The following is a 24,306-nucleotide window of genomic DNA, read 5'->3' as shown; positions in this document are numbered from 1 at the left end:
GCGACTGGCACAAGATCACACAGCCCATTGGTACCTCGGTCTGGCCAACAGCTCTATCCCTATCAGGCCATCCTTCTGACAGATCAAACCATTCCTCACAGAGGGTCCCTAAAACCCTGAGAATAAATGTGTCAAGTCAAGCTTTCCTAAGGAACACTGCAATGTTATAAAAACCCTAAAGTACCATTTAGAGTTGAGCAAAAGCAAAACAGAAGGACTTTATCTCTCTTCTTTCTTGCAGCTGCCACTGATCTGAGTTCACACAACAAGCCCCTTTGTCTCTGAGCTCCCATGCAGCTCTTCTGAGCCACAGAAGCCCAGGAACACCAAGGCCCTGGGCTCAGGCCAGGCCGAGCTGAGCGAAACAGGCTAAAATGCAGGCGGCATGGACGTTCCTTTATCCAATACTCTGGAGCGGCAGAAAGCACAATTTTGCACACATGATCACACTCTGTACCTAGAGCAGAGTGAGTGAAATCAGGCCTGAGCCATGGGATTCACCTCTGCACCCTGAACAGCTCCCTGATTTTTATGATCCCTGTGGCAAATCCTATCACTTGCATCCAACTGAATTTACCATAGAATCCAACCACCTCTTTTTTCCCTCAAATTAGCCAACTACCAGCCAATAGCCTCGTATAATAATACCACTTACCAGAACCACTGGGCCTGCCAGGCCAGACTAAATCAGCAATTACATGCACTTAGTGATAAGAAGTTCTCATGGACAAGTCCCCCAAATGGCTTCATGCTATCTTCAGAGGCCTCAGGCCCCAATACCCTAATACCCTGGAATGGCAATACCCAAGAGAACTTATGTTCCAACCAGGGGCTCCAAGCCAGTGGCTCCTCTGGTTACAGTAAGCCTCAGCTTAGTTGGAGACAGGATGAGAACCATTTAATCCCCCACAACAGATCCCATGAGGGACAATTCATGGGACCTGCTAAAGATGTACCCACTCCCTACTACTGGCCCCAGCCACTCAGCCAGAGTCTTTGACCACCTCAAGCAATGCATGGGCTCCCCAAAGGTGCTGTGTGACAACAATGCTCTATTTAAAATTACAGTCATTTATTCTGTGAGTTGTTTTTAAAGTAAAAATCAAATAACAATGTATATAAAAGCACCTCAAACATTTAAAGAGCTAAACAATCCAAGAGTATTAAAAGATTTACCATTTTGGCATGCTAACCACACTTGAGGGCTGAGATTCAGGGGCCATAAGTTTATGGGGTCTCCATGTCCTCGTAGTAGGCCACATGGGCTGTAGTGCAAAATCAGCACAGTTGGACGTTGACTGAATCCTAGAGCTGCATCCTAGGGCAAGTGACTCGAGCTGCTTCAGCTCACGTTTCTCATCAGTTAACGAGGGTTAATATCTCTCTTGGTACGACAGTGAAATATCAAGTGACAAAAAGGAAATCATGTCAGACATTAGCCTAAAGCTAGCAATAGATTATTATATCCTCTTCTCTGATGTGATTTCACTGTGACTCGTCTAGACAGCAGGGAGACCTCTGTAAGTAAAGGATCACCAACAGTGGGGTTTGTTTGACTCACTGTGGCAGGTGGTTGGAAAGAACCTCTTTTGCACAGACTTTTGGGTAAATGCCAGTTCTCTATACCTTTTGGGCCAGACTCTGACCTAAGGAGAATATAAGAATTTGTCAGTGAAGTTCTTAAGCCTCTGCCAGAAAACCTTGGGCTTTCTCTCTTCCACACTAGACCAAATTCTGCTTACACATTGAGGCTGGATTCAAATGTCACCTCCTATGTAATGGCTTCCTCCTTAGGGATCTCCCCTGTTGCTGAAGTTTAGCTGGCTGTACACGGTTTGGTCCACCCTGATGGATGGTAATTTCCTTAAAAACAGGGTTTGGGGCTCATTTGCCTGTGTAAACTTAGCACCTTATCATAGATGTGGCATGTAATTAATGATTATCGGTAAGTGCTTGCTCAACTGAGTTGACTACTGAATAGCATTAAATTCAAAACAATTTAGTAAATCCCAGTTTTAAATAAACAAGAAATCTCTTGTTGGGGAAAGACTGTGTAATCTTATACGTATTGTTGAGATATCTGTCCCATAAGGATAGAAGTTTTATCCTTCAACCCCAAAAATCACAGCCAAGAGTTTGGAATTTAAACCTTCCTTCAAAATCATATCTTGATTTTTATTTATAAAGTCTGTTGATTATCAAGAAACCCAGTTTAAGAGCTCTACAGCTTCAATTTTCCAGTTAGAACTCTCCAATTCTTGCTGTAAACATTTGTGAGTTGTATTTTAATTAGACAGTGATTAAATTAGCCATTCCTCCTCCCACCAAATCAAACATGGTTTTTCCAGTAGGACATATGATAAGCTGTTCTAGGAAAATATACATATACACACACACACACACACACACACACACACATGTATATACACATGTATATATACATGAAAATAGACATATATATACATGAAAATAGTGCATTTGTTATGGCTGAGATTAAAAAGGATCTGAAAAGTCAACTCTTCTCTAGTGATGAATATTTTAATGGCAAAGGAACCAGGAGAGGTGATGGAGTAGATTTGACTCTATGTTCACATACTAAATGCTATACCCACTAAAGCTAGAATCGGCAGCTTTTGTTTTAACCTCCCAGCAGCATTCTGTTTAACAAAGATCATTAGAGCATCCATTTCTATAGTAATAGCTATTTCCATCACCCAATTAGAGGCCAGAGAACTGAAAGGGCTGCACCTTTGTATTTGAATGAGGCATTCTGTGTAACTAATGACTTAACAAATCCTTATCCAAGTAGCTAACAAGATGATCCTTTGATGGTATTTAAGCCAAAGCGCATCATTAATTATTTATTTTTGTTGGTGTTATTTTTATTTTAAAGTCAGACTTAATGAGGTATAATTTGCATGCAGTAATCCAATCTTTTAAGTGTACAGTTCAATGAGTTTTCACAAACACACACAGTCATGTAATCACCACTACAATCAAGATATAGAACAATTCATTTATCTCAAAAATTTCCCTATGCCCTTTGTAGTCAGCCTTCTCCCCCATCACACACTCCTGGCAGTCATGATCTATTTTCTAACCCTATACTCTTGCCTTTTCCAGAATGTTCTTTAAATTGAATCATAAAGTATGGATTCTTTTGAGTTTGATTCCTTTCACATAACATAACGCATCTGAGATTCAGTCAAATAGTTGTGTTGTTCTTTCTTATTGATGAGCAGTATTTCATCGATAGGCATATCAGTTTGTTTATCCATTCACTACCTGAAGGACAATTACATTTTTTCCAGTTTTAGCAGTTATAAATAAAGCTGTTAGAAGTATTAGCCTATACATTTTTGTGTGAATAGAGGTTTTCAATTCTCTTGGATAAAAACTTAGGAGTGAAACTACTAGCTTATATGGTGTATATTTAACTTTGTAAGAAACCACCTATTTTCCAAAGCGGCTATATCTTCTCAGACGCTCATCAGCAATGTAGGAGAGTTCTAGTTGCTCTGCATCTTTGTCAGTACTTGGTATTATCTGTTTTTGTTTTGTTTGTTTGTTTTTTACTTATTTTAATGGTGTGTAGTGGTATCTCTGTGTTTTTTTTTACTTTTTTTTTTTTTTTTTTTTGAGACTGAGTCTGGCTCTGTCCCCCAGGCTGGAGTGCAGTGGCCGGATCTCAGCTCACTGCAAGCTCCGCCTCCCGGGTTTACGCCATTCTCCTGCCTCAGCCTCCCGAGTAGCTAGGACCACAGGCGCCCGCCACCTCGCCCGGCTAGTTTTTTGTATTTTTTAGTAGAGACGGGGTTTCACCGTGTTAGCCAGGATGGTCTCGATCTCCTGACCTTGTGATCCGCCCATCTCAGCCTCCCAAAGTGCTGGGATTACAGGCTTGAGCCACCGCGCCCGGCTTTTTTTACTTTTGATTTTGAAATAACTCTAGACTCACATAGGAGATACAAACATTGTAGAATGTTCCCCTGTATCCTTCACCCAGCTTCTCCCCATATCTTAAGTAACAACAATACAATTATCAAAAGCACAAACTTGACACTGGGTACAATACTATTACTATTAATAAACTACACTCCATGTTCAGATTTCACTAGTTTTTACATGTTCTTCATTGTTTGTTTGGGTTTTTTTACATACAATTCTATAAAACTTTATCTCATATATAGATTTATATTACAATTTCTACAATCAGGATATAAATCTGTTCCATCAAAGCACATTATATATTGAGAAGACCCTTTTGGGATTGATTATAAACATCATCTGCTGGAAGCACTTTGGTCAATGACGATGTCTTTCTTTTGACCTTTTCCCTTACCACATTAAAAAGCCAATTGTCTATGCTCCAGCTGGTATGTACCAACGACAATTGCCAGAGAAGTTCACTTTCAGAATGGGTGTTTGTCCTGTTCATTCTTTCTTTATTATGTGCCAGACCCAGTAGAGGCAGAGTGGATAAAATAGCAAACAAGAGAACAGTACTTCCTGCCTTTAAAAGAATTTAGAGTGTGAGAGATATTCATTCACTCATTCATACACACACACACACACACACACACACACACACACACAGTGACAAACACTATCCATGAATGAAAAGTAAAAAGTGAGATGAAAGGTTAAAACACAATCTGGTTAAGACAGGGAGGAAGGTCCTTGTAAGCAAGCACCATCCTCAGACTCAGTATTCAAGGCCTTCTGTGGGACCAGGGCATCCACATGCCAGAGCTACTGAGTATGAAATACAGAAACCAACAAGTTCTTAAAGCAGAATACAAAGAAGATGCTCAGGGCTTAAGAAATTCACTGAAGACTTCTTATCTTCTCCTTAAGTCAGAGTCTAGCCCAAAAGATATACAGAGTTGGCAATTACCCATGTGATGTTACCTTAGGACACCCATAGGCCTATTTCTGCCTTAAAAGGTTCTTTGCAACCACCTGCCACATTGAGCCAAACGCTACTACTAGAGATCCTGTAGTTACAGAGGTCTCCCTCTGTTCTAGATTAGTCACAGAGAAATCTTATCAGAAAGTGGGAACACAGTAATCCATCACTGGCTTTTGGCTCCAGCATGACCCCCTCTTCTTGTCTGAGGGATCCACACTTATAAAATTCTTCAAGGTAAACTGCCCCTCTACCCTTCTAACCTTTACATATTTTTGTCATTAATCTATAATTCTATTTGTCCCATGTATCTCTCTCCACTCTATACTAATAATCTCAGAAGTCTGACTCATCTCTGTATCTCCTGGCATCTGTACCCTCAGCTCCCACGCACACAGTAGGTATCAATAAACATTCAGTGAAAGTTTACATTCAAGGTATGATTTCAGATTACAATGTCCACAGTAGGGCTTTGAGGGAGTGGATTGTGAGACAGATGGGTCGTAATAGGAAAGATACCAATCGAAGGCATGGGGAAGGCTATCCAGTTCAAGAAGCATACCACAGAGTAGCTGAATATGCAACAGGATACTTGGGCACCTGAGAGAGGGCAGAGGCAGGACAGAAGGAGATGGTGTAAGGGAGTAGGAAATAAGACTTATTCATACGTGGTAGCACTCAGAACCAAGCTAGCACCTGTCACGGAAAAAAAAGCAGACACACTCTGAAGCGGAAAGGAGAGAGAGAAAGGGCTCTCTCTCTGTCTCCACGACTTTGTTTATATGGACATCTGCCAAGAGCAGGGCTATGGGAGACCAGGAGCTCAAAAAGAAGCAAGCATTTGCAACAGCTGCTATGGAAGTCAGCTAGGAAATTAATAAGAAATGAGATCAAGGACTTCAACTCACATACCAGTTCCAAAACCCTCTGGGGTCCCTCTGTGCACAAGGCAATGACTTGGGTTTGCCAGTCCATGAGGGCTGGGTCCTATCCTGCAATGCCTCCTGACCCAGCTATGAGGAAGTTCGCAGGCTGCCCAAGAGTTGATGGGAAAAGAAGACACTGTTCTTGGCTCTGCATTAATTGAGTCTTCCACATGTAGAAATTGTTTAGTGATTAGTAAGTGCAAGAACTCCCAAATCAAAACACCAATTGTTTTACAACCTAAATTTAAAACGATCAGAAAATTATTCCAGCTCATATTTCTAAAACCACTGGCTTTTCAGCAGGACTTCCTCCTATCCAACACCTTGGCCTCTGCCACCTTGCAGTACCCGGGGTGATATGTGGACTATGGAAAGGAGATGGGGGACCCTGCAGCCAGCTACACTTACCCACTACAAGTCTTGAGGGTAGCCCTGAGAGCTCCCACATAGAGGTCTGAAATATACCTACCAAAATGAAGTAGGGACGTCCTTCCACAAGTTTCACTTGTAATTTTTGTAGGATGCCTCATGTAGGTAACAAATGCTACCATTACAATGCTATTTTCCAAAAACACTGAGCTTCTTGGATGCAAGGTGTTAAGTACCAGCAGGTCCCCAGTCATTCAAGTTTCAGTTACACCAATTGCTTACACTCCCTCTGTCCTCACTAAGGTTTCAACCAAGAAGAACCTTGCTTCCTGGTAACGCAGTGAACCACAAAGTAAAACAGAAACTGGCAACCACAAGATGGTTTTCAATGGTCTCTGGGAAAAACAGCCAAGCAGGTAGAACTGCCCCTCTCAGCTCCAGTTTGGAAAGGTCACCAGACACTGGTTCAGCCCTCTGGCCACCCCAAGGACCAGTTGTAGCTCCCAAACAAGTGCCCCTTCCCCCTAGGAGTGCTTGAGGCTTCAAAACTCCCTTCAATGCTTTCTCTCCACTCCCATCCAAAGCCAAAACTGCCCTTCCCAACCAGTTCAGCTAGGAAATGGACACACCCAGGTGTGAATGACATGAAGCCTTCTTCTAATCCAGAGACTGAAATAACAGCTCCAGACCAGATAGGATGTTACTATCTCCAAGCCCTCATTCACTCAAAAGCTATTACAATAATGTATCTAAAGATGAGGGCAGCACTAAAAATGCATTAAACGTATATTCATCAATTAATAAAATCAGCATTCAGCTTTATATTAAGCTCAAAATTAAGTAACGTAGGCCCAGACTGTTTCATAGTATTTATATACATTTTTAAAAAATATACGGTACTTTAGCACAAATATTCCTATCTGCTGTTTGACATCAGAAACTAGAACTGGGTTATTCTTCAACAACAGGACACTGCCAGGGAGCAGCAGACTGTTTACAAAATGACCCCGAAGAAACGTCACACTTCATGTATTTTCAAACCCATGAAGAATAGCTATGAATCAAAGCTGAATCTTAAATCTCATTTCAATTCCAACTTTCCTCCTACCAAAGGAAAGGAGGCATATTGTTAAGTTCAAAAGACCCAAACAAGATATCAAAAAGCTGCCTGTGAGCACCAAACAAAAGATATTTCATACAATTTATCTGCAAATGCTAAAAATGCAGTTCTTTGCAATTATGCCTCTGCCTACATGTCACTGTGTTTTGTCATAGGTATTTCCAAATGACGCAGTCTGAATGAAAAGTCCATTTTTCCAAACTCATAAAAGGGCAAGGAGAAGAAAAACTAACATTTTGGTGATTGTCTACCTACCATGTATATCAAACCTTGACATGATAAGTCTTTGAGATTGTTAAATATCCCTTAATATCCATTCTCCTTTTCTTCCTTATAACAAAACCCCCAGTTCTTTTAACTGATACCCAGAAAAAGAACCATAGTTCCCAGAATCTTGCAGCTAGGAGTGGCTACGTGGCTATGCTCTAGCCCAGCAGTGCTCAAAGTCTTATGTGGCTCTTATGATTACATAGTGCCCACCTGGACAATTCAGGATGTGCTCCCTGTCTCCAGATCCTGAGCTTAATTACATCTGTAGTCTTTTGCCATGTACGGTAATACACTCACAGCTACTGAGAACTAGGTCATGCATACCTTTGGGGGCCATTAGGCCATTATTCTGCTACCACAATATGCTAGATATCCTAAGCAAAGTTCTTTAGGGTCCTCAATAATTTTTAAAAGTATAGAGGGGTCCTAAAACCAAAAGGCTTAAGAACCACTGCTGTAGCAAATAAACAGATTAAGGTAGTTATTAGGTGGGGAAAAGCAAAACTCAGCAAAGCTAAGTGATTAACCAAAGTCCTACAGACTATCAGCAGAACTTCAACTTGAACCCAGGCAGTCTGGCCTGGGTTCTGATGAACCTGGTATGGCTCCCTCTGTCCCATGCACCAGTCTCTGAACTCCCAGACTGTAGCAAGGGCTAAAAAAAGTTATACTGTAGGCATATTTGCAGGCGTCAAACAGAAGATACAACAAGCACTCACATATGAATCTGGTGAGCAGGAGGAAGAACAGGTTGGACAGGAAGGTGATTAAAATAATCCTAACTTTTCAAAACCTTATTTAGAAACATATTAACTCATTATCTTTTGTGAGAAAGGAGCAAAACGTTACAAATGGCCAAGTGTCCCAGTGCCAAGTCAAAGAGAGATGAGTAACCCTGCTCACTACAGAGGAACAGGATTGTGACTAAAGCACTGGAGACACAGGAACACTGCTCTGGGTTATACGTCAGAGCCTGGTCACTTGTCTTGACAATGACTGTCAAGCCCCACTTTTTAGCATCCTAATTGACATAAACCTCTGAAAGACAGCACTCTTGGGCTGTGTCTCTGCATCATTTTGATATGACCAGAATCCAACTTCATGGTGGAAAAGAAACAGCACTCAGGTGAATTCTGTTAAAAATCATGCTAATGATGCAACTCATAACCTTCAAAGGGACACATTTACAGAGAACTGACAAGTTCAAAGGGCCAGTTACTGCTTTGCCAAATCAAGCCCCTAGCCCAGGACAACAGAACTGGAGCAGTGGCAATGATGTCTTTCCCTCTGCCTGAGCAGTGTGCCATAGAGCCTGATGGCTTTGCTGGCACAGAAGGCTGGGCAAAGCTTGCTCAGGAAGCACGGGTCATCCCTGACAAGCATCTCCAGTACTACTCCATCACTTTCCCAGCTCCCCAGGTGAAGCTTCTCAAGTGCTCAGCTTCCCAACCATTTGGAAAGCAAAAACCAGCAGCAGTGCCTGAACTGACAGCCAAGAAAAACCTAAGGATACAAGGACGTAGATGGAAGTTACTACTCATTAGAATGTGCTATCAAAGGAAGGAAAAGCTACACAATTTTCTGATATTTTTATTTTTCAAATGAAAGTATAGAGCCAGTTCCTCAAAGAATCTCTCATCACAGAGCTCCGCATTTCCTAGAAATGTTTTCAGTGCCTGTCTTTCTTTCGGTGCCTGTAATACTAGTGATTTACACTACTATTACAAAAATCCTACCTGTAACCTACAAAGCAAAGACACTGCAAATTAGAGACATGCCTAATGTATTACTTCCATCACAAAATCCACACACACACTTGTCAGATCTGAGTAGCCTCTAGAAACATTGGTAATTGGTTATCTATTGGTAATTATTCTGCTGCAGAAGGAATAATTAAAAAAACAAAACAAAACTGTTAAATCAGCAACCTCACTTGACATCCATTTTGAAATATTTTTTTCATGTGCCAAAGCCCAAGGCAACTTAGCATTCTACAGACCAAAAATTTCATGCTGCCTTCTATGCCTATTAAGGGGATGCAGAATGTAAGAACATGGAGCTTACAGAGATGATGCCTCTAATTCACAACAGCAAACATCAATTATCTGCACTCCATGTGAAGAAGAAACGCATCCACAGGCAGAGACCCACAACTGACTCGTTTATATCTAGGACTCTGGATAGAAAGAAAAATGGCATTGTGACAGAAAATAGATTGGGAGGCATAACAAATTGGTGCTGAATAAGCACTCTGTTCTAATGAGTTATCCAAGAGTGGTAATTCCAGTTTCCAGGGGAGTAAACATTCAACAGATTAACTACAAAAGGAACCCTGGCAAAAGTGTAAGGATATAGTATGTCATATGTTTAGCTAGCTTTCAAAAAGATCACTCTTGTAATATTTTCTTTATCCTTAGGTGAAACAAAGGAAAGTAATAAATTGATAAAGAGTACTTAGAGACAACTGATTTTTAAAAATCATTTGAGCATTCCTAATTCAGGAATTGTGATGGATTAGATATTTGCAAGGCCCTTCTGCTATACTATAGTTACAGCCTGAATAAATTACATTTAAAAATACTTTTTAATGCACTGGTTAGCTCCGGGTAGAGAAACAAATCCCACGAGAATATAGTGGGAACATGTACTGTTCCTGAGCAAAGAACAGTCACAAGTGAGCAAAAAAGAAAGTTGGAGTTGCCCTGGAGGTAACTATGAATACCAATCAAGGGGTGGGGCAACTAGACAGCCAAGTTTCAGCATGGTGGGGAAAGCCCAGCTTGAAACCTAAGGGAACAGGTATTCAAAGAGAAGAGAAGTGGTCCTGGGTCTGTAGTATCCTCCTGGCTCCTAGTACAAACAAAATTTCAAGAAGTAATACTTCAAGATTCCACGAAATAATTATCAAGCAAATATTAGCATACAATCAAAACTCACCCTGTACACTAGGAAAGAAGCCCAAAAACATTTAGATCACCAAGGATTTCAGACACTGGCATTATCAAATATAGGATATGAAATAACTGCTTAATGATGAGGCCAAAAAAATGAGCAAGCAAAATGAAACCATCAAAAAATACTCAGGCAGATTTAAGGCAGAAATAAAGATTTTAGAAATTTAAAAAACATACTCATTTGAATTAAAAATTCAATGGATAGGCTAAACAGAAGAGCCAACACAGTTAAAGAGAGAAGTATTGAACTAAAAGCTAAATCTTAAATTACAGAATGAAGCAGAGAAAAACGAGAAAGAAAATACTGAACAGAAATTAAGACATAAAGGATAAAAAGAGAAGTTCTAACTTCCACTAAATCAAAACCAGGAGATGATAGAGAGAATGGAGAAAAGACAGCATTCAAAGCATTGGGAGCTGAAAAATATTTAGAGTGGATAAATGAAATAAATTGATAGATACATGAAACACGAAAAATATAAACAGAATTCTTAAAAGAAAGCTGTAAATAGACACGTTGTAATGAAACTGCTGAACATCAAAGACAAATAAACAAACTTAGAGTAAGTCAAATCATCTACTAAAAAAATAGCAAATGAAAGATAAACAGATGTCCTGACAGCAAAAATGAAAGTTATGGACAATGGAACAGTACGTCCACAACACTGGGGAAAAAAATAACTATCAACTAAGAACTGTAAGAGTGAAATAAAGACATTTCAGAAACCAAAATGAGAGACGTTACCACCAAAAGATTCTCAAGAAAAGAAAAAATTCTGAAGAAGCTAAATCTCATCAGAAGAAAGGTAAGGATAAAGAAAGGAAGAGGAATAAGAAATGGTAAGCATATAAAGTTAAAAAAAATACCATCTCCATACAATAAAATTGACTAATTTGTATGGTGAAGCAAATAATAAAACTGATATGCTGAAAAGAACATCTATGTACAGAAGGAGGGAGTCTTCATTAGTTTTTTTTTAACTATGAGTTTTGTATTATTCTAGAAGGGATTAGAATACCTTAAATACTGACTGACTTTAAAACTTCTGTGTATGCACAATGTACTTTCAGGGTAATCATTAGAAGAACAGAAATACAAGTTATAATTTCCAAATCAGCAGAGAAAGAAAAACTGAATAAGAATATAAACCAATAAGAAGTTCAATTCAAAAGAAAAGAAAAAACAAAGATTAGCAATAAAAACATTTTTAGTTTGTTTGTTTGTTTTTGAGATGATGTTTCACTCTTGTCGCCCAGGCTGGAGTGCAGCGGCATGATCTTGGCTCACTGCAACCTCTGCCTCCCAGGTTCAAAGCGATTCTCGTGCCTCAGCTTCCCAAGTAGCTGGGATTACAGGGGCGCACCACCATGCCTGGCTAATTTTTATATTTTTAGTAGAGACAGGGTTTCACCACATTGGCCAGGCTGGTCTCGAACTCCTGACCTTAGGTGATCTGCCTGCCTCAGCCTCCCAAAGTGCTGGGATTACAGGCATGAGCCACCGCACCTGGCCGCAATGAAAATATTTGTACCATATAAACAGTTTCAAATTTTTTAGACTATGTTTCAAAAAACAAAAAAAAAGGTCAGGCGCGGTGGCTCAAGCCTGTAATCCCAGCACTTTGGGAGGCCGAGGCGGGCAGATCACAAGGTCAGGAGATCAAAACCATCCTGGCTAACACAGTAAAACCCCATCTCTACTAAAAATACACAAAATTAGCCGGGTGTGGTGGCAGGTGCCTGTAGTACCAGCTACTCGGGAGGCTGAGGCAGGAGAATGGTGTGAACCTGGGAGGTGGAGCTTGCAGTGAGCTGAGATTGTGCCACTGCACTCCAGCCTGGGTGACAGAGCAAGACTCCTTCTCAAAAAAACAAAACAAAACAAAACAAAACAAAACAAAAAAAAAACAAAGGGCAGAAACAAGCTTCATTCACTATACAATAAAAGACTGAAATTTTTGCCTAAATTAAAATTATGCACTCTGTTCTCCAAAGGATATCAAAGATGTACAATCACACTATTAATCAGGAAATAAAGATGACAATGATATACTATTTTACATCCACTAGCCTGGCAACAAAATACCAAATATTGGAGGGAAGGGAGACAACAGATAAACTGTGATCAATTCTCCCCACAGAATTTAACTTAACCAGAAAAATTAGTTTATTACCATTACATGCAACAAGTAAATCTTAAAACATAACAGGGCAAAAAAAAAAAAAAAATGCAAGCTGCAGAATACTACATGCAATATACCATTCTCTTCAAGCTCAAAATTAAACAAAGCTAAGCAATATATCATTTGGAGATTATATATACAGACATAGTAATCAACATATAGACAGACACAGAAATAGAACACAGAAACAGACATGGAATCAACGATGACGCTAGAGACACTGTTTCATTCATCCTTTACTTTCTAGGTCAAGTTCTTTATCTCATCTCAGATTGGCACTCTGAGCAGCACTGGATTCAACTGTTCAACTCCAGAGAAGAAGGCAGACCTGGTAACAGTGATCTTCCAGGATGAAAGCCTTCATCAAAAGCAATTCCAGACTAAGGGAAAAGGCATGCCCCCAAATGACATATCCTAGTTTATGTGACTTCACATAAACCTGGTTTACATGATTTCAAATCCAGCAGCATCCTTTTCTGTCATTTCCAGAGACTCAGGCTGACACTGTGTAAACTTGGTTTATGTGACCTCAAATCCAGCAGCATCCTTTTCTGTCATTTCCAGAGACTCGGGCTGACACTGTTTCCTGTGGCCTTTGCTTTACGCATTTCTACCACCCTGGCCCAGACTGCTTGCCTTCTCCAATGAGGGAGCTGGCCTCTTCATGTGTGTTTCCTACTTTCCCCAAACCACACAGGCCTTTTGTTGGCTAATTTTGCCCCTGGGCACCACAAAGGCCTGGAAGATCCCTTTATGCCAGAGCCTCACACAAATGTCAGAACAAAGCAAGAGTGATTACAAGGAACTTCAGAACCATGAGTTCTTTGAGAATGGGTGAAATGCTGATTCTGACTTACCTATATTGTCTTTTATTACACACCCTCTGCTGTGTTCCAACTTTATTGTTCTTAAAATTCAAAAAGTCCACACTCCTTCAGTCACTGAAGCTTTACCTGGAATAACAAGGGCAGAAAATGAGGAAGGAAGCAACCAGAAGGAACAGAAGGGCCCACTTGGAAAAGAAACTCTCTCATATAAACAAATCAATTAAAAACTTGATTTGTGAGAGAAATAAGGGCCACCTGGAAGAAGGAAAATCTCTACCTCCGTCTAAGCCATTTTAACTAAAACTATTAATAGGGGCAGGACACAGTGGGTCACATCTGTAATCTCAGCACTTTGGGAGGCTGAAGTGGGAGGATCACTTGAGCCTAGGAGTTTGAGACCAGCCTGGGCAATACAGCAAGACCTTTTCTGTACAAATAATTTTAAAAATAGCCAGATGTGGTGGTGTTTACCTGTGGTCCCAGTTACTCAGGAGGTTTAGGTAAAAGGATCACTTGAGAATGGGAGGTGGAGGCTGCAGTGGGCCATGACTGCACTCTAACCTGGGCAGCACAGCAAGACCCCATCTCAAAAAAACTATTAATGTCTTGTTAATAGTAACATAATGTTTGCAGAAGAAATCATTATTATTTATAAAGAGCTTTCACATGCATTTTCTCATTGGAGCCATAAGATCTTGAGAACAGACAAGCACCATTTTAAAATGAAGCAGCCGAAGTTCCCAAAGGTTAGGGAAATTTCCACCAATCACTCAGCCAGCAAGTATCAAAGAAGAAATCAGTGCCCAGCTCTACCAACCCTTGCTCCAAACTCTTCCATGACACCATACAACATAATAGTTTCAACTTGAATAGCAATATTTATTATTTCCTCCTGCATAGATATGCTTTCTTAGACAACAGATAGAATGGCTTTGCATGCTAAGTGACCAACACTGCGATAGGATTAATGTATTTACCACAGACAACCCAAAGGGTAGAAAATCCACACAAAGGTAGTCAAGAAACACCTTATCTTTTCTGCATACTCTACTTTTCCCTTTAAATCATAGTTATACTTGCTGGGATTTTTTGTTTTAATTTTTTTTTCTTTTTTTTTTCTTTGAGACAGAATCTCAGGCTGAGTGCAGTGGCACAGTCATGGCTCACTGCAGCCCATGGGCTCAAGCAATCCTCCCAACTCAGCTTCCCAAACACCTAAGCCTTCAGGTGCATGCCACCATGCCCAGCTGATTTCTTTTAGTAGAGATGGGGTCTTGCTATGTTGCCCAGGCTGGTCTCGAAATCTTGGACTCAAGTGATCTTCCCACCTCAGCCTCCCAAAGTGCTGGGAGGCATGCACTACCATAACTGGCCTTTAAATTTCTGTATTCGGAAATAATTTCAAGCTTACAAAAGAGTTGTAGAATAATACTAGTACAAAAGTATCCAGGTACTCTTTACCCAGATTCACTTATTATCAACATTTAACTCATTTATTTAACCATTCACTCATTCTGTCCATTCATTCATTCGACATTTTTTTCTGAGCCATAAGGAGATAAGTTCAGTACAACACAGCACTTTACCTCTAAATACTTCAGAATTTATTTCCTAAGAAAAAGAATATTCTCTTACACAACCACAATATAGTTATCAGCCTTAGTAAATTTAATATTTATATAATACTTTAATCCACTGCCATATTCAATTAACCCAATAACACCCTTTATAGTATTTCTCTTTCCTCCAATTCAGATCCAGTCCGGTGTTAGATACTGCATTTAGCTGCCGTTACTCTTTAGCTTCCTTTCACCTGAACAACACCAGCTTTCCTTTGTCTTTTATGACACTGACACTTTAGAAGAATACAGCCTCTCCCCCTTTTTATATTAATAGAACATTTCTATTTTGACTTTCATGACATTTCCTCAGGTGATTCCTGATGATTCAGTTCAGGTTATGCATTCTCAGAAAACTTCAAAAGTGATATTTTCTTATCTGGATATCACATCTAAAGGCACAAAAAGTACATCTGCCCCAGTTTGGTTATGTTAATTTTGATCACCCAGCCAAGGTGTTGTCCAACTTTTCCAGTGAAAAATTACTACTTTTTCCCTTGCAGCTAACAAGTAATCTGTGGGAAGACACTTTAAGACCATGCAAATATCTTGTCCCTCATCAAAATTTCCCTCTAGATTTAGCATCCATTAGTGATGTCTGCCTGATAAAAACTTTATACTATGATGACTGCAACATGCTGACTTTCCCAACTCCAGCAATCCCTCCATATTGCCATCCATTACTCAGCATTCCACATTGTTTACCAATATATCTATTTATGATCACCGGAGATACATGAAGTCCTATTTTTTTCAATGACTTATTATTTATCTTTGTACTTATTTTGGTGCTCCAACTGTCTCAGACTTAGCCAGTGGGAAGCCCTTCAAGCTGGTTCCTGTATCCCTGTGACATACTCCCTCTTTTAAAAATATTTTCTTACTTTTATTTCCTTACTTTTTGATATTTAAAAAAAGTACTATGGGCTCATCTTGTATCTACCCTGTCTCTGACCTGGATCCTGTCAATTCTCCAAAAACCACTGGTTCCTTTCCATGGAGAATGCTATTAGAGACCAAGATCTGGTATTACCCACTTTTATAGTCATTGTTCATATCTATTGATTATTATTTTGAATATGGGTCACAATCCCCTGCTACTTTGTATGCTTCTTTCCATTATAAGGTAAACAATTGGAGGGTGTTCAGTTTGGCTCTGGTGGCAGGTAAATTACTGGTGGGTCCTCTTGATCCTGCCAGTCTTGGTTTTACACTTGGTTAAGATGAGTCTATTTCACTTATGTCCTTAGTCCAAGCTTACAGTCCTTACTGTAAGGTATGGATGGTCTTTATTCCTAGGATGTGATGTCTCAACAGAATGGCTATGTGATGTCTCAATAGAATGGCTAAGGCATTCAGCAAGGTCTCTTCACCTTGCTAGGCCAGAAACCCAATCACTCTCAGTAATACATGACCTTTGGTACCGCCATTCTGTTCTTAGCCTAGTAGCAGCTGCTCTTTGCAGGGCCTCACCCCTCAAGTAGCTCCCTCCTCTCCAGTACCCTGCCATACAAATCCCAGCCTCTTCAGCCGCCTTAAACTCCAATCTCTGCCCTCTCAATGCTATGAGACTACCATGCTCTGCTAGGGTTCACCTCCCTATATCACAGCAGGGAAAGTATTTAAGCAGGAAACCAGGGCAAATGTGAGTCCCCCTCTTGTGATTCTCTTCTCTCAAGGATCACAGTTCTGGATGCCTGCTGTTCACTGCCTGAAAACCACTGCCTCATAGACAGTAGTCCTGTTTTCTACTTGTTTATCTTAGGAGGCAAGACCAGCACCTATTACTTCTCTCTTTTTCTCTTTATGCCTTTAATAGTAAATGGTGATTGAGGAAGACAGGTCTGCTCTACTGGGAAGGGTTAAGACTCAAATATTTTCAATGTATAATAAATGCTCTTTACTTAAACATTTCAAAGAAACTCACTTTCTAACAATCTGTTTCTTACAAATGTATGTGCTTACTTTAAGCACAGCACTGTAGCAAGAAAAGTGTTCCCTATTGGGGAGGCAATTCCAAACAAATGACACGGAAATGTCCCTGTTTCTTCCAAAAAGCTGACACTCACTTCAGATAGCCAGCTGGCTATCACTCTAACATGCATTTACATTTATTTCCATAACCCTTCCTCCTATTGGCATAACAAAGCAGTAGAGCCTATTCAAATTAATGAAAGTTAGTTGCTCTTCATTTCTCTTGTTTATGTGCCTGTTCTTAGGGATGGAGAAAAGACTCCTTTTCATATAAATCATTTTCTGGTGTATTTCCATGTCTACTTATAACCACTGTTGAGAAAATAACTAGAAAATAAATAATCAAAAATAAAACTTGCAACCCCAGATACAAAGCTAAACAAAAGAAAACTGGCAAATAAGAATAGTATTTTACCAAATACTGTGAGAAAACATGATTTTGCAATCACAGGAAAATGGAGAACAAGTCTTTCCCTGCACAAGCCAGTAGATTTGTGCCTGTGGCACACTGCGTGCACGTGTGCACACACAGGCATTCCAAACACAGTTTGCAGACTGAAATGTGGGACACCCTCTTGCTACTTCTTGGGCAGAATTCCTTCACATTAGAAATCCATATTTCAGCTCATCTAATTCATTTTCTCACAAGGAATCAATGCACGACAAATTGTACCTTTCTTTGGTTCTACTTCAGGTCCCCTGGATCTTCAAAGTGAGCATCTGATGTAAGCAAAATGCTTAATTGTCCTTTTGTACTCCTCACTGTCCAGGCATTCCTAATCTTCTTGGGGCTCTTAGAACAGTCTTCTCACAGGTCACAATGTCTCCTGTAGACCTTGGTGAATTCTGTTTCCTCAAGTCTGCATGTGTCCAGCACCCTAATGAGGTACAAATTCTTCTGTGTGACCCATTTCCCAGGAATGCAGTCTGAGCCCCCGGGCTTGATAAAACAAGACCTCCAAGAACTGCTCCCAGTCCCCCTTACCATTTCATCCCCTAACACTTTATGCTGCATCACTAGTGAAAAACTTGTAGCCATTCCCCCTTCATGAAACACCCTTTTCCTCATTTCTTCTCTTGACTGACTCTGAAAATTTTTTCACGATCACCATTCAAAGCTGGATTAGTGCCCCAGCCCTGTGCTCACCTTTATAATAAATGAACTTCACTGAGTGCTTTTGATATGCTAAGCATGGATGGGCACTTAACATGTATGATCTTATTTAGTGCTACTACCAGGTCTGTAAAGTAGGTGATATTTATTATTATCAGCCCATTTACAGATGAGCAAACATGAAGAAAGACTACACAGCATCCCAATGTCACGCAGCTGGGGAGTGGTGGAGCCACAGAGTTCATAGGCTTTTCATTACAAACAACATGAAACATAATTAGCTGAAAAATTAACAGCATAATAGGTACTTCCAGGCAAAAGGCCCAGAATGTCAATGGTGACCCTATGACAACACTGAAAGGGTAAAAATAAGATGAGAGTAACTCATCAGAATCTTTCAGAAGAGGGTGCAAAAAGAGACCTATAAACTAACATCAACTATAATGCCCATAATAAAGACCAAAATATTTTACCAAGACAGGGTGACCAGCAATTTCTAAGAATCAAGTAATGTACACATGGTTCAAGCAAAATAATATTTAAAAGAAGTGGCAGAAATAGGAAAGAATTTTCTTACTAGGGATTAGAAAAAAAAGCATTAAATCAAAGATTAAGAAGAGCTCTCAGAGGAAAGAATCTGGAATATTTGAATAATTAAATCAATTCTGTCCTCAAGAAGTTCTTATACTGGGTAACAAATAGCATCCTTTATTGGGTTTACATGTTGGCTCCTACACAAATTGAATGAGTGAAGATTAGTGAATAGGAAAAATCCTGTTGCACCCCATCTGGGCCCTGTGTGCTACAGATCCAATATGTCCATTTCTGGCTCCAGATTGTGAAGGTGGGGTGTAAAGGAGGCATGAACAGGAATGCTGATGACGTGCTCCTTTCAAATGCCACCCAGACAGTCTCATGAAGAGCAAGGTAAAGAGGATCAGTATTTCAGTACAGGCATCACTCAAGCAGGTTACCCTTCTTCACTGGTAGAGACCAAGATGCTCGGTCTCTTGGTTAGACCTTGACTGTGAAGATCTTAATCTCACTTCTAAATAAAAATCAAGCAAGGTCAAAGTTATCAATGCTGGGCTCTACACTTCTCCAGAAAATTGAAAAACAGAAAAGAATCAAAAGTAGAAAAGTAAAGATCACTGAAATCTAATGTGAGGTATGAAATTCCCAGAGAAAGTTTTGTCTAGGGAAAACAAGGGAGATTCTACCACTTACCATCATTTTAAGCACTACTCTGCTATGAGCAATGGATAGCATTTTTCCATTTCCACCAGAGACAGAGCAGTGAAAACAACTTTAACCTATAAGAATTTCAGCTTTAAGACAGTGACTTTCTCCAAAGCAAGAACTTTTAACTAAGGAGTCTATAGTTTGTATTCCCATGACAAAGGTTGCCATGTTAATTATTAAAACGTAGAACTCCCAAATTGGTATTCCTGTAGAATATGTGATTTTTACCTCAGGAGTTTTGATAATAATCGATAATACAACCATTTATTGAGTGCTTTGCTACAGGCCAAAAGTCACTCAGGGAGACCTGAGGGAAACCCCAGCTCTGCTAGTGCTGTGGGATTCACATGTGTATTAGTCCGTTCTCAAAGTGCTATGGAAACTACCTGAGACTGGGTAATTTATGAAGAAAAGAGGTTTACCTGACTCACAGTTCCACAAGCTTAACAGGAAGCATGACTGGAAGGCCTCAGGAAACTTACAATTACAGCAGAAGGCCAAGGGGAAGCAAGCACCTTCTTCTAACGGTAGTAGGAGGGGGTGGTCGGTGGGAGAAGTGCCACACTTTTAAACCATCAGATGTCGGAGAACTCACTCACTATCATGAGAACAGCATGGGGGAAATCCGCCCCATGATCCAATCATCTCCCACCAAGTCCCTCACCTGACACATGGGGATTACAACTCGAGATTTGGGTGTGGACACAGAGCTAAACCATATAAACACACAATCTCCCTGTTTCAATGCACAACTTCTTCTCTACAGGGATAAGACCAGTGCAAGTTAAACTTACACTTACAAAATAGGATAATACCTGCTTTGCGAGGTTTGAGAAAGGATTCAGTTAAGTTAATCTTATTTACCCTGGGTCTCTCATGTAGCAAGCACTTCATAAATGTTAGCTATTATTACTGGCAAATAATTTTAACTTTACTTGGGTCAACTTCTTCCTGCTATTCAATCCCTGATTCTGTTAAAGGCAAGAGAGGGTGTTTAGGTCAATGAGAGTAATACAACTTCAAGACGAAAAAGAACTGGCTGGCTGGGTGCAGTGGCTCACGCCTGTAATCACAGCACTCTGGGAGGCCGGGGTAGGTGGATCACGAGGTCAAGAAATCGAGACCATCCTGGCCAACATGGTGAAACCCCGTCTCTACTAAAAATGCAAAAATTAGCCAGGCATGGTAGTGCGTGCCTGTAGTCCCAGCTACTCGGGAGGCTGAGGCAGGAGAATCACTTGAACCTGGGAGGCGGAGGTTGCAGTGAGCGGAGATGGCGCCCCTGTACTCCAGCCTGGTGACAGAGTGAGATTTCGTCTCAAAAAAAGAAAAAGAACTGGCCATGTGTTCAACCATTCAGCCCATCCACAGCCATCCACTCCCTAAGTAGACATTGATGGTATACCCATCACACATGGAGCACTGGGGTAGGCCTCTGTGCGGAAAGTCAAAATGAAAATGGCACAGCCCACAGCATTGCTCAAAGGACATCATCACCTTATTGTTAATCACAAACACTTGTGGAATATTCCCCATGTGCCAGACAGTGCTGCAAGCAATGTGTATGTGTGTACGTGTTTGCGCACATACTTTTAAGCATCTATATTTGCTCTTTTAATCCTCAAAATAACTCTTTAAAGTATTACTTACTTTCCCTAATTTACAGATGAGAAACTGAGGCACAGAGAGAAAATATAACTTGCTCTCAGTTGCACCGCCTATAATTGGCAGAGCTGAGATTCAGCTCCTGGCTATCCAGTTTCAGAATCTTAGGCTCCTCGGGCGCGGTGGCTCAAGCCTGTAATCCCAGCACTTTGGGAGGCTGAGACGGGCGGATCACGAGGTCAGGAGATCGAGACCATCCTGGCGAACACGGTGAAACCCCGTCTCTACTAAAAAATACAAAAAAACTAGCCGGGCGAGGTAGCGGGCGCCTGTAGTCCCAGCTACTCGGGAGGCTGAGGCAGGAGAATGGTGTAAACCCGGGAGGCGGAGCTTGCAGTGAGCTGAGATCCAGCCACTGCACTCCAGCCTGGGTGACAGAGTGAGACTCCGTCTCAAAAAAGAAAAAAAAAAAAAAAAGAAAGAAACACTTACAGAATCTTAGGCTCCTAGCCACTTCATATGCTGCCTCTCCCTAGACGTGTCCGCTAAGAACTAGAGTGAAAACAGACTATGATAAGGGTCCAGTAGGAACATAAATGAAGTGTGGTGTTTATGGGTTACTTGTGCTATCTTGACACATAACAGAAAGAAGAGGCCTTTAACTAGAAAATGATGTGTTTAAGCACACGGTAGCAACCCAGACTGAAAGTCATCCAAAAAACACTTGTGTCTGTCACCCTGAAAAGCCATCTTCTCAGTTATTTAACACATGCTACAGGGAAAGAAGAGGGCTAAGAACCTGGGCTTAGAAGTCAGACATGCCTGGATTTGATTGGCAGGTCCTCCAATGACAACTCTGTGGTCTTCAACAAATAAATTACTTGACCTGTCTCTTCAATATCCTCATTGTAAGGATTAAATGAGAAAATTTATGAAAGAGTTTAGTTGTAGGACATGGCTCTAAGTACTAAATAAATAAAATAATAAAAATACTAAATAAATAAATTGTTGCTATTTTCCTTCAAGACTCATTCCTAAGTAACATTTAAGAGTACCAAGTACACAGTATCAGTCTATAAACCAAAAAGTATGCAATCTACAGGATTTGAAATACATTGTGGATTCATTATGATATCAATAAGTATGAACTATTAGAGCCCAAAAAGTATGATACATCTGTGCTTCAAAATGCTAGAGAAAAAAAAATCCTTTCATCTTATGAGATAAGAGCAGTTGTGTATTAGGGGACTACTTTGTCCTCAGTCCTGTAACAGGTACAACATAGATTTTACTTAATCTTCAAAACCACTCCGGGGTTTGTCAAATGATCCTGATTTTACAGATGAGGATTCTGAGTCTCTCAGAGGTTGAATGATTGACTCCAGGTCACACTACCAATACACAGCAGAGATTATTGCTTAAAACCAAAAGACTTACCAGTGAGGCAGTCAGACACATGGCCATTCCGCAAAGCATTTCCTTGGCACCAATCAGAATGTCATCAAGCAACATCCCAATATTATCAATATCTAAATCCCCATTGCACATACTGTGCTTTAAAGAAGCCTAGGCTGGGTGGTAGCTCACACCTGTAATCCCAGCACTTTGGGAAGCCAACGTGAAAGGATCGCTTGAGCCCAGGAGCCCTAGACCAGCCTGGGCAATACGGGGAGACCTCTGTCTCTACAAAAAAAATAAAAACTAGCCAGGCTGAGGTGAGAGAATTGCTTGAGCCCAGGAGGCTGAGGCTACAATGATCCATGATTGCAACAGAGCAAGACTCTGTTTCAAAAAAAAAGGAGAAGCAGCAGCCTAAATCACTGATTGGGAGGTTGTGATATGCCACTGGTGAAAGTGACATACTACTAGAAATCTCATTCCATCATCCAGTTTAGTCAGAATGTCCCTTGGAAACATTGTCAAAGATGGGTAATTTACAAATTGCCATAGCTATCCAAAAGTGACTATATTTCCACAGCAACACATTGGTTCCTACAGCTGGAACATGCGGAAAACAAAGGAACATCAATGGCATTAGACAGGATATGTGTATGTGTTTCGGGTAGGTGTGGATACAGCAGGAAAAGGTAAAGCCAAAGATCCATTTCTAATTTTGTTGATAGCAGAACATCCTTACCACCAAGGTTCGAATCAATTACTTGTAAACATTTTTGTTTATGGTTTTCTGTGTGTCGCCTGTCCTCAAGAAAAAAGAAGGCAGCAAGAAAGTTCACTATGTAAATTCTAAGACTCAACTCTGCCTCTAATACTTCCAGACTATAATTGCCATCCCTGAAAGGGCAGAGTTCATATTTTGGAGACCACTGTATCCTTACCACAATACAATGCTAGGTAAACTTAGGCCTTCAATAAACATGGATGGATGTTCACACTCAGTCATAATACAAAATGCAGAGGAAAAAGGTGTGAGGGGCTGCCCAAGGAGGATTACTTACTATTACACTGCTCTTTGGAACTTAATAGTCATAGAAACGTGGAATTACAGGAGGTTCGATTTTCTGAACTTTTTTTGAATAAGCACATCTTACACTTCGGGGGTGAAAAACGCCTCCCTATTCCCTTTGACTATTAAAAATATTTGTCAATATTATTAAATACTTACAGGTCTAAAAAATGCCATCTAATCGACTATTTCAGAAATATGAATCATACATGCAAAAATTTATTGTAGCATTGTGCTTGACACAGCAGAAATAAAGAAGAACAAGGCCGGGCCAACTACGGTTGAATGGAGGGACAGACTCTAAACAAATAATTACCATACCGTACCATGCAACTGGTGCTATTGGAAAAGGAAAACCATGTACTGGAGGACCCAGAGGAGGGAATGACTAACACTGCTTACATTTCAATCCCACACCACAAAAAAAGGAGTTTTCTTTCCTCCAATATTCTTTGCAATTTTGTTGTCCAATCTTCACTATTTCCTTCAAAGCGAAAAAGCAGCACAGTCCCTCTGTATACTAAATACTCCTAAATAGCAACTGTGTTTCTCAATCATCATCCCATCCCCCGAAAACCTGCACATTGCCTTAAATAAGAAGTTTCCGCAAACTAATGATCAGCCACTCTGTTAACACATAGTTTGATTATTTTAGATTAGCTTCATCAGAATTTTTTTGGCCCTAGTGTTTCCTCCAAAATTCCTGGCCTTCTTATAGTCAATTAAACTG

At 40.3% G+C, this 24,306-nt stretch overlaps 1 protein-coding gene across 9 annotated transcripts in view; it reads right to left on the bottom strand.

The window, feature by feature from the left end:
• Positions 1-24,306, bottom strand: part of SGMS1 (sphingomyelin synthase 1) — a 312,849-nt gene that overhangs the window by 193,847 nt on the left and 94,696 nt on the right. For 7 of the 9 annotated variants that reach the window (XR_002524357.2, XM_021943451.2, XM_017963077.3 and 4 more), the window contains exon 3: positions 13,589-13,684. The exons of 1 other annotated variant lie outside the window; for it this stretch is intronic. The gene's annotated coding sequence lies outside the window, so the exon portion shown is untranslated. Of the gene's footprint in view, positions 1-13,588; positions 13,685-17,824; positions 18,030-24,306 lie in introns of all 9 variants that reach the window. One more of the 9 variants, XM_021943453.2, reaches the window with a different exon arrangement.

This window comes from Papio anubis, chromosome 11, assembly GCF_008728515.1.
Source record: "Papio anubis isolate 15944 chromosome 11, Panubis1.0, whole genome shotgun sequence".
Taxonomy (NCBI): domain Eukaryota; kingdom Metazoa; phylum Chordata; class Mammalia; order Primates; family Cercopithecidae; genus Papio; species Papio anubis.
The sequence above is the reverse complement of the archived record's forward strand: the minus strand, read 5'-3'. Positions and strand labels throughout refer to the sequence as shown.